The sequence below is a fragment of the Diabrotica undecimpunctata genome, chromosome 4, assembly GCF_040954645.1.
Source record: "Diabrotica undecimpunctata isolate CICGRU chromosome 4, icDiaUnde3, whole genome shotgun sequence".
Classification (NCBI taxonomy): domain Eukaryota; kingdom Metazoa; phylum Arthropoda; class Insecta; order Coleoptera; family Chrysomelidae; genus Diabrotica; species Diabrotica undecimpunctata.
The window spans coordinates 124,068,007-124,080,582 of NC_092806.1; positions in this window are offsets into that span (position 1 = coordinate 124,068,007).

Genomic DNA, 12,576 nt, shown 5'->3' on the forward strand with positions numbered 1-12,576 from the left:
TAAAAGCTGCATTTTTCAAAAGAGATAAAATACTGAATATAGTTGGCGAAGATTAAAGAGAAAAAAATGTCTGTCCTACAAAATTATCTGACAAAATAAAACAGTCAGTGATGGATCATATCAATATGTTTCCAAGGGTAGAAAGTCATTGTTCAAAAAGGATCTTCTTCTTTGTGTGCCGTGCTTGAAGTGCGTTAAGCTCATAATATGAGCAAATCTATCCATTTGATAACAACGAATAGAGTCTTAATAAATGAAGACTTGAAAAACATAGATCTAAGTGCCAAAAGTTAAATTGTTGGGAAAAGTAACAAAACTGTACAGTTTTTCATACAATACAATTTTATTTACAAAAAGTTATAATATTATTATAGACATACGTTTTAATTGTCACCACTATTAATAGATGAACCCAAATCAGAGGATGAAAAAGATTCCGGAAAATAACTCAACGAATCGTCGCTGTCATATTATAAATAGGAATCTTTGATACTGTCTGCATTAGATAAAAATTGAGTTGCTGTGTGCACGTTCTCTATGTCGTGAATATCAGGCTGTTTGTTCTCTTCACTTCTTGTTCATTATTTTATATTAAATATTGTTTATTTGCTCCACTTCTACGATCTCTTATTTTACTATTTCATTCTTAACTTTTTTTAATTGTCACTTTATATGATATTATGTATGTTTTATTATCATCGATGGCATTTTGATTGATCAAAGTTCTTACAAAATTAAGTATAAAAATTGGTTATTTCCTGTAGAGATTTTTCCAATGAATGCACTTATTGTGTCAATTTTGAGAAATATGTGAAATATTTTTTCTCGCTTATCTATATAGTGCTAATATTATCAGTTTTTTTCTAATTATATTTGTATCTATTCAAGCAAGTATTTATTTTTTAATTTAGTTTAAGATAAAAGAAAATATAAAGTTTAAACCACTTTTAAGTAATAATTAGAACTGCTTTTAAGTAATAGTGCCCTGTATATTGTTATAGCAATAAAAAGAGATATTTAAGTAATATAGAGAGCTATTGAAGTTTTGAATTCCGCTTCAACTAGAAGTGTGCGAAAAATCGAAACGTCCAAATAAACGTATTGTAAACTGAAATTGTGGTTAATTTTAATTAAAGATAACAAATTATAAAATATACAGTAAAAATTAAGATAAATGAGACAAATAAAATAAGACATATATTAAAGGAAATTAATTTACCATATTAAGAGATACAAAAGACACGCAAGACAACACTTGTCTGCTTTACATAAGTTAAAGTAAAAATCTCAGTTTTGTATAAATATAGTAAATAAAGAAATAAATTTGCACATTTTCTTCTTCGGCAAAAAACTTCGAAATTATTTATACCATCAAACCACATACATCTTGAAATATTGTTCTTGCTGAGAGCAATTCTTCCAGCTCTTTTTGGAGCGGTACCATAGTATGTATGTTAGACGTACAAAATATAGGTCGTAATTGGGAACGAATTTGGATGCAAAACCAGTCAAATCTGTGACCCTATAATGTAGTTGCAAATAGTAATAATAAGATTCATACAGATGAAGAAGCGAGAAATATAAATATAAAGAAGAGATATTAGGAAAACAATTGTAATATAATTGACGCAATTAAAGAAGGGGCAATAAACGAACGTGATGACACAAATATTACTTCTTTAGTAGCTGATGGAAAATAACGAAATTGTATTAAAAAATCTACCCAAGGTAGCGCGGAATAAATAAAGTAAAGATAGCTAAACTGTTCCGCGCTGCAATAAATAAAGTAAAGATAGCCGTGATGATCGCCAACATCCGGAACGGATAGGCACTTTAAGAAGAAGACCCAAGGTAGGTGACCCAAACTCAGAGAGAGTACTAAATTCAGATATATTTTTTGTTTATTCTGTTAATACAAGAAATTTTGTATGTAGAAAAATATTAAGTCATCTATTGGTTTAATTTAACATTGATTTTTCGTTTCAACATTTGTTTTCCATCTTACCGAAATTATATCTGTTAATACATAACTTAAAAGTTGGACGGTTATTGCAAATTGTGTGTTATGTTCATTCAGAAGGAATTTCTAATAAGGTAAGCAGATTTTAGCCATTATTTTCTTTACTATGAGATATTACTAACTAAGAAAATTAAAATAAACTTTGTTGCAGTTGTATATAAGGGTTTTAAATTTTTATTTTAACTTGGAATTCTGTCAGTACAGTTACAGAATTTAAAAAAATTAATGGTGTTGGAATAAGGTACAAGCAATTTACTGTGCGTCGTAAATCAGACAATGGATGTCGGAATTGCGTACATATAATAAGTTATAAAATGGATAAGTTTTAATTGTTTTGTTCCTCTTAGGTTTACATAAGCCTATACCGTTTAAGTTAGTAAAATTCTTTTTTTAAGTTTGTATCAAAATTCCGACACAGGTGTCAGAGTTAGGAACTTAAACTGTCGGAATTATGTTTAATCATTTAGATATCTTTTGAAACAGTTTTTTGCTTTATTTACAAAATGTACACGAAAAAAAGGCATATAGTCAAGATAATGTAAGACGTGCTTTAGATGCTATTAAAGATGGCACACCATGTTTTGCCTCAGCGAGGCAATATAGTCCCAAGAACTACACTTATTGGAAAGATCCGGGGCATTTATCCAGAAGATTGTCGCAGCGGAGCACCTTTTGTACTATCCGTTCATGACGAAAATTTATTGTTTCAATGGATGATTAATATGAAACGAATGGATTTCCCTGTCTCCAAGGATCTATTGCAAGGTAGTGTTTGTCTTTTCGTAAACAATTTAAAGCCCCACAAAAATTTTACAGATGGTGAAGACCAGGTCGTCACTGTTATGAATTATTTACCAAGAGGCAAAAGGCATCCCGAAATTAGTGAACGAATGGCATAAAACTTATATTTCATGTACAATGAGTGAACATACCTTTTCTCACATGTCAAAATTCTAAGTTCATGGAAAAACTATTTAGGAAAAGTTGATGTTCTGTGTTTCTTCAGAGGTATGAAGTAGAAAATTTTTAGTAAAAGAATTTCATAGAAAATATTAATTAAAACATTAAGATCATTATGAGGCAAACAATCCTGCCAATTAATAGAGTTTAACAAGTTATTAAGTTTAGTGCAATTATATTTTTTAAATTCATAAAACAATTTCTCATAAGCCAGTCTTGACAAATGAGATATATTTGAGATTATTAAACACCATTCATGGGTCATAATATGATGTAGACATGAGTTCAATAAAGGATCACTCGCTTTTACAACATTCAATTCATTATCACTGGAAAAAACCAAGTCCAAAAATATATTGATGCATTGATAATGTTGATACTTTGATAAAATTTAAATTAACCAAGGGTTTGAAGAACATCCCAACTGGATCTCCTCCTGGACGATAAACCAATACACCACACTGATGGTTAGACCATAATACGTTCGGTAAATTGTAGTTACCAAATATATGAATATTAACTAATGAAAATAGCTGTATAATATTTTCAACGGCATGGCAGTGTTGGATATAAGACTCACGAGGTATGTTAAGAGTGTAGGCACCTCCTATAACAAATTGTGACCCATAATCCTGACACAAAATGTAAATCTGTTCTATGCAATCTTTAGTAATAGAGATAAACTGAGATTGAAAATTGAATGAAAATTAGAACAGCACCTTCACTTAATTTCTTACTCGTTAAATTATTTCATTCATTCATATAAATGTGAAAATTTAATTCACAATAATTTACTATTCATTATGTTGTTTTTCAAGTTCTTATATCATAAGAGCAGTATGAAATTCTTTTTAGGAGATCAAAAAATTGGAACGTAGAACTCCTACATTTTAGTAGTGTACAATTACTGGGGAGAGACTCTCTTTTTTTTTTTTTTTTTTTTAGCTACCACCACGGTGGGTACACCACTATGATAAGGAATAATCAAGTTAACCTCCTCGGCAGATGTTTCCTTCATTAATTTCTTTGTAGCAGCCTTGTACGCATCTTTTTCTAGTTTACATTTTGTCTGGTCCTTGTAGATTTTAAATGTGATTCCACGAAATTTATCTCCAGATTTAAGCACTAATTTAACTATGACATCATTACATATAACTTTGGTTGGTCTATTCTGACCTAAGGGTTTGCTACTCGTATAACTCGACTTATAGTAGCTTTATTTTGCTGCAAACCAAGTCTGTTAAAAATCTCACTTCATTCCTGTCATAATCAATACGGTCATGGAGATTGGTTGTTGCATTCATGAATATTGTTAATCATAAAATTATGAGATCTTTCTATACGTGCAAAAAAACATAAGTAATTCTACAACACAGCAGATCTTATCTCAGATGTCGACAATCCACAACATCTTTCTACCAAGTGTAGACATCACAAGCAACACGACCCAAATCCAGTGAATATTCAATATAATTGTTATTCGATCCAACGTATTTACCTTGTTTAGAGTTACACGCCTCTTCAAGGAAGTGGCCATTTTGTTGGTTTAAAACGTGAGTCTCATGTTGCCGCTCTCCGAGACAGGGCGTGGCAGTAGCTGTAAGGCTGGAGTGTCAGAAGAATTTCAACTTTTTGGGTGCCGTATGGACCAAGCCCTCTACTAATTACAAGTTCAATGGGAAAACGGTTCTTTTCAGATTGTTGGCCTTTTGTTTTGTTTGGTTTTAAACGCGTGGAGGATAGCTGTGGCTATGTTCTCACCTAGGCTCAGGTACCGTTGTAAATGAGATTGGGAAACCACAGAAAACCAATCTCCCCCTGTCCTTTTGATTTGAATTGCACTCTTAAGGAGTGTGTGTGGTGCTCACTGTTTGTGTTTGATATTATGGATGTGTGTGTTTATAGATTTGTTGGTATGTTAGTGTAGTTATTGGTTGTGTGTAGCTTTTTCTCTAGTTGTTTATATGTTTATGACTGTGAGCTTGGTGAAAGTAAAGTGAATATGTGGGTAAATGATAAGTCTATATTTGAATGATGTGTGGGTAAATGATAATGTATCGGAGTGTATGTGAGTGTTGCGTTGTGTATTTGTGTGCGGAGTTGGGTGAAGGTTTGGTTTATTGAGTTATTATAACAGGAAGTAAATATGGCGTATCCATACAGTCTGTTGAACATTTGGTTGAGATAACGGATGGTGTCACTCCTCTTTTCAGGGAAGACATTCAAAGGATCATGGAAGTAAAATAAATTAAGGATTTCATTTCCAAGGAAAGGTCGTAAGAAGAGATTTATTTAGATGAGTGTACAGGTTGGGTTTGTTTTAGATTTTTGGGTTGTATACTGAGGTGTGGACATCTTAGTGAAAATGCGGGGTGGCTTCCATTACAGTTGGGATATTTTGGATTAGATATCTGGGGGCAAGCATTAGACCTGTGTTGTTCTCCACAGAATGGACCAGTAAATGATTTTTTTGTGCATTCGTTGCTGAGATGTCCGCTTTTGCAACATTTCGAATACTATTTCAGTCGAACCGGAACGAAATTGCCTGATTTTGGAACCTCACAATTAAGCCGTTCGCTTTCGGTCTTGAAGCTGTTTGAAAGTGCATCGGGGAACTTTGTTTCTGAGTTCGTGAAAACTCTGATATAAGAGGTTGGTTGGTTAGTGGAGCGGTCAATTATGCAAACTATTTTGGTGAAAGGAAATTTATTTTCGGATAAGTGATGGTGTTGGTTAAGTGTGTGATGATGAGAGTGTGTCTTGTATTTGTAGGAGTGTGTGGGTACAGGGATTTGGGGGTGAACAATCGTAGTAAAGTGTATCTGCTTTGAATGTGGACGGGATAGGATTGTGTTACTCTGTGTGTGTGTGTGTGTTTTTTTGTGTTTTCATTGGTGTAGTAAGTATTCTTGGTGTTGTATTGTTTGTATCTGTATATTCTGTTGATTTTCGCTTGGATACGGTTATGTGACTGTGATCTGTGATAACTTGCAGATTGTCTTCCCACTCTCTTATTTTGGGAATAGAAACTGTTGTGTAGAGGATGGCCTGGTTTTCGGATGGTTCCGTTTCTAGGTTGAAAGGGATATCTGCGAGGAGACTGTGGTTATTGAGGATTCTGAAAAATTTTCTATGGCTAGAAAACTTTTTTGGGATTAGTGTGATGTATTATTTGTGTGTGTGTGTGTGTGTGTGTGTGTGTGTGTGTGTGTGTGTGTGTGTGTGTATGTGTGTGTGTGTGTTGTGTCTGTTTTGGGATGATGTGTGTAGGTGTAGATCAAGGTATGGGTAAGGGTGATTGTGCGGGTATGGGTGAGTTTTCGGGAATTATGTCTTTGAAGGATGAGTATATTATTTTTCTGATGAGTTCGGGTGTGACTGGTGATTTTTTTTGTTCTTTGTGTATGTTATGGACTATTGGTGTGATGTATTTGCTGGCCACATCACGACTTTGGAGGCAGACTTCTGTCAGAGCCTGCCTCCAATCCTGTTGCGTCCTTGGTTCGTGTCCATCTATAGTGGTACACACTTATGATGTTTGTGATGTTGTGGAATGTATTTCTGTGTCTGTGTCCCATTTTGTGTCTGATGATTTTGGTGGTTTGGATAAGCTTTTGTGCTTTGAAAATAACTTTTTTAATAATAATTTCTGATTACAATTTAGTTACGTAATTATTATATTGCATAGCTTTAAATATTGAAACACTAATGAAATGAAAATACCATTTTGCGCAATTGAAATATTCATTTATCCCAATTCCATATATCTACTATACTAAATGTTTGTATTACTTGAATCCTTTCAACAAGAATATATTTAACATCCTCTTTTACTACAAAATATTTAAAATTTAATATGTTCCCGTTTTATGAGAAACAATTTTCTGCCTGCATGCTCTACGCAAATATTAACTCATGTATATCTTCCAACTATTTTCCCATGTATTATTTGTATTATTTAACAAACTGTCATGTATATTAAACTTAAAGTATGTTCTTGTATACGTACATATATACATCTCGTCTGCAGGCATTTTAAATAAAACGTTTCGTTTCCTATTAAATGTAAGTTTTTGTTTTTATTAAAATGTTTCCTATTCGTTTACTTTTATATATTTATTAATTTATTTTGAAATGTCTTTAAAAATAAATTAGAAAATATATGATTTTGAACGGTATTTAATAGAAATATATCAATTACAAGAGTTGAAATACGTAGTTCCTTGGCGATTTTTTTACCTGCAATAGATCACATGCCATAAGTCAATTAAAAAATATCTGTAAGGGGCGCTTACGTCGAGGTTTGGTATTAAATCATAACCTCATATTGTTCCTCAGATTTGTGAAATAAGTTATTTAATCTTTACCTTAACCCTTAAGTACTAACGCCCCGTCTCTCAGACGGCATCGCTTGTCGAAAGTGGGATATCTCCCTACCTAAAAAATTTTGAAGGTCGCCTGTTCCTGACTTTTCAAGTTGGGTTGTTATTTATTAGTATTGAAATCGGCAGTTTGCTGCAGGTTGTTATTCTAAAGATATTTAGATTCAAAGTGTGATTTCCGTCTGATAGACGGGTTGTTAGTGTTCGTATTTATTTACTATTTATCTGAAAATGGATGAGGGACCCAGTACGTCAAAAAAGGTCAAATATGGGGATAAAAACTATGAGGAAACGTTTTTGAAATGGCTTGATGACGTAGATGACGACATAAGCGAAGTTGAATCAATTTGTGATGGAAATGTTGCTATTGACAGCGATCACGAAACGGAATCGGAAATAGAAGGTAAGTCAAATCTCTTGGAATTATTATGTATGTATTGTACTAAAGTTCGGTGTTACTCTAGTATGTGGTCTACCTCGAGGGTGCGATCTACCTGATGCACAAAATAATGATATGCAAGAAAAATCTTGTGGAAAAATTAATTATTCACAAGTAACAACTATTTTACATTTATTTTGGAGCAAAATCAATGTAAAATGAAATGAAAGTAAATCTACCTTGCCATGTTATTTGAAAAGAGGGGTTCATATTTGTGCATACCCTGGGAAAATATTAGGGTGTTATTTGCATATTAGTAAAGAAAATAAATTTGCGTTGTTTATTTTATATTCCTAAATAATAGTAGTATAAATGTTTATTGTACTTAGCAATAAACAGTTCGTCTACAATGGTGCCTTTCATTATTATTGTATCATCATTGTCATTATCATTATTGTTTGCAAACCCTTCTGAGAAAAGAATATGGTGATTAGCAACACATGTATACAATACCAAAAAAAACAATCTTTACAAAGTGAATAAAACGGATAATGTTGAAGAATTATTTATTGAAAGTATTGATATGTAAAATTAAAATAGAAATTCTTATAATTTATGCGTTTTGTTCACTTTGTAAAGATTTTTTTGTCGAATACATCGTATACACCGCATCCCTGGGTAGTCCGTAAGCTATAGTAGAAACGCGACGGCAGACCGCATAGTATACCATTACCTAAAGTTCTCTTTTTAGTTTCAGAAAATGAAAATGAGGTAGAACAGGCTTGTAGAGAAGATAATGTTGACCAAAGCAGTGAAGAAGACGATCCAGAGGAGACAGGGAATTATTTCTATGGTAGAAATAGATACAAATGGTCAAAAAATCCTCCCACTTCAAATAGAGGCCGGCGTCCACAGCAGAATATAGTTTTACAGTTACCTGGATTACGCCCTACAGCTAAAATTGGAGATAGTGCAGACCCTTTGCAGGTTTGGAAGTTATTATTCAGTGATAATATTTGCAACATAATTCTTAGATGGACGAATGTGAAAATCGGCAAAGAAAGAGCTAAGTACAAAAATCAAAATTCACCTTCTCTCAAAGACCTTGACATGACAGAACTTCACGCATTTTTGGGATTTTTAGCATTTACATGCTTATTTAAATCAAACAATGAAAACCTAGATACTATTTTTGCTACTAATGGAACTGGTAGAGCAATAATGAGATGCATTATGTCAAAAGAGAGATGTGCGTTCCTTTTGTCATGTTTGCGATTTGACAATCCCGAAGACAGAAATGAGAGAATAGTGTTAGATCCAGCAGCACCGATTTCAGAAATTTTTAGTGAATTTATTAACAACAGTCAGGCATGCTACACTGTGGGAACTTCAGCCTGTATTAATGAGATGCTAGTGGGATTCAGAGGTCGATGTCGCTTCAAAATGTACATACCGAGTAAGCCCATAAAGTATGGTATAAAAATTATGTGTTGTACTGATGCTCGAACTAGCTATTTATTCAATGCTTATATATATATATATATATATATATATATATATATATATATATATATATATACGGGAAAAAATTCTGACGGTATTGGACTTACAGAGGAACAGAAAAGATACAGTAAGCCGACACAGGCTGTTATGCGCTTAACTACTCCTCTCTATGGGACCAACAGATCTATAACCTTTGACAACTGGTTTACATCTATAGAACTGGTAGAGGTATTGAGGAGTAAAGGTCTAACTTGCATTGGAACTCTTCATAAGAATCGTAAAGAAATTCCTTCTATCTTCTTACCCACCAGACGACGAGAAGTGGGAACGGCAATTTACGGATTTACAAAACACATTACTTTACTTTCACACACAACACATAAAAATAAAGCCGTAATTTTGGTATCATCATCTCATCACGCAGCCACTGAGGATACAGATACTAAAAAACCACACATAATAGTGAATTATAATTCAACAAAGGGTGGTGTCGATTCAATGGATGAAAAATGTGCCAAATTTACAAGCAGTCGTCGAACTCGCCGTTGGCCTATGGCTATATTTTTCAAAATGTTTGATATAAGTACAGTAAATGCTTATATTCTTTATGGATCTTTTAAAAATAATACTCATTTAGAAAGGTTCAATTTTATTGAAAAACTGGCATTTCAACTTATCCAACCTCAGCTACACAGAAGACTAGAAAGTTCCTCTTTACCTAGAAAACTAAAGTTGAGCATATGCGAGATACTGAATATAGATGAACCTCAACAGCGTCCAGAAGTAAGAGTGGAAAAATTAGAAAAAAGGAAGGACTGTTCTTACTGTCATTATAAAAAGAAAAGAAGCACAGCTTATGTCTGCTTTCATTGTCAGAAACCAATTTGTTTGGAATGTGCGAAAAAAATTTGTTTGGAGTGCGCTACACTCTACCAACTTTAGTGACTGTCAGTTTTTTTTTGTGTGAACATTTTTTAAAAATAGTATTGTTTTAATGTTTCCTACTCTTTACTTAACCTGATTATAAATTTTTATCAATATAGTTTAATTTGTTTAATTTTTATCACATTTTTTTTTTCAGGCGTAAAAATGTCCACAAAAAACCGATCGATTCTTGTTATAATATTTTTTATTTTAATAAATACAGATAAACTATATTAATTACTGTATTTTTTGGATAACTAATACTTTTAGTAAGTCATTGCAATATTTTTTGCAACAAGGTATATAAAAAACAAAAAATATTCACTAAAATGTTAAACCCGTCTGTCAGGCGGTTAGTTAGTGTTTACGCCATTGATTTAAGGTGTTAGTACTTAAGGGTTAAACATTTTTGGGTAATGAATATTCAACGTTAAAAAAGAAGTCATCATCGCTTGATTCCAAAACAACGGGTACTAGAAAACAACTTGAAAGCGTAAGTAAACTTATACAACATTTGGTTTCTGCTCTATAATACTATACTTTTTTGCTTTTTTTGTATATGGTTTATAGTTGTGACAAGGAAAGTTCATAAAACGCCAATACCATGTACTAGTCATGCTGTTTATAAACCACTTCCAACAAATACATTTAAAGGACTAAAAATCATTAATATAGCCAGCGTAGACGTCTTTTTTCAACAGCAAATGGCTAAAAAGGACAAAGTAAAGGGTAAAATATTGGCAACAAAATTATTTATTAAGTACACCCAAATTGCTGAGGATAACAATATGTACTTCATTATGAGCAAGTGCTATGCAGAGCAAAAAAATCAGCAAATTAAAACTTAGAGATGGTTGTTAGGAAAAATAAATCTGAGTTTGAAGTTTGCCACTCATCTTGCAGCTGCCCTGCTACAACTAGGTATTCTGCTGCGTGCAAACACATTGGAGCCTTGTGTTTCTCTTTAGAACATTTTTCTATAACAGATAAACTTAAACTGTCTTTTTAAATATGTCTTTAATGTCTGTTTTAGTGTGAAACTAACGTTTTAGTGGTAATTTTTTTCTTTTAGGAACAGTAAAGAATTGGTGTCATGTACATCTGAAAGTAGAACATGAAATAAGCCTCCTGGAAGGGAAGTTCACTACATGTCGATATTTCAAATAATTATTATAGAAAAGATAAATATTTCCCAATCTCAGTTATATACTCACCATATAATAAATTTTTTGCGGTATACTATACCTGCCGAAAATATATTTTGTTGTAAAATGTATTTTATAAAAGATTCCTAGAAAACCATCTGTGTACCTTCAAGTGGTGTGTAATTTTACCTGCTCCCAATTGCTGCAGTTTTACTATAGGTTTAGTCTTTGAACTACGTTGATGTAAAGCTTTCTTGCGGTATTACGTACAGCATGTCAGTGTTTACGTTTCTATAGTTCAAAGCAGTCCAGTGTATTCTATCGCTATTCGTATGGCAGCAAGTTTATCAAGTTGTTCTAAATTCACTCGCAAATCTGTAAAACCTTCAGATTATGATTTTGAGACTGTTTTAGCTCAATGGGCCGACGATGCCACATACGTTGATTTTAAATAATTAGCCGGCCAAAAGTCAAATTTCAAAAGTGACATTAAGAAACATCCTAGAGATACATGATGGTTTTTTATCAAAAAATAACTGTCCCAACTCTAGAAATGTTCACCATGCGCGTGCGCAGACGCAGGCGCGTGGCAGGTAGCTTGTCAATAACGTTTTGTTGTCTACGCCCAGTAATACACTTTTCAAATATCGAGATATTTTGTGATATTCAGCTTATTTTTTAAAATGATTGTGATGGAATCGAATAATTTAAGTAAGAATGCATATTTCTTGAAATATGTAAAGAATTTTTACTGTTATCTTATATTATTTTTACAAAATCGAAAGCAAGCTTTCGATTTTTATGTTTATAAGACATTAAGTTATATTATCGTCGCAGATCCAGCAATGCTGTTTATTTTATAGTATATTGCACATATGTGGCTAATTAATGCCGTACGATTTAGCTGCGGATGACCGAAATACAGGGCTTTTTGTTTAATTTGTTATATTGATGACATCACATCACAAATTAAAGTACTTAATTGTATTAACTGTAACAAGTTACGATTTTCTTTGTTTTAGCTACATCTGGTGCCTTTGGCATAAAAATAGTGACCCGTAAATATCTTTAAGACAAAATGAAGCTTCAAGATTTGCCTAATTTGGATGATAAACTGAAATATTTAGAAAATCACTTGCTGGCCTGTTATGGTAACACATCTGACAATTTAATCAGTTTAAAGCGAAGATTTTGGCATTTTAAAACGGTCATTAAAGAAAAATGGTTAAAGGCTCACCGAAAAGAGGCTATATTTTTACAAAC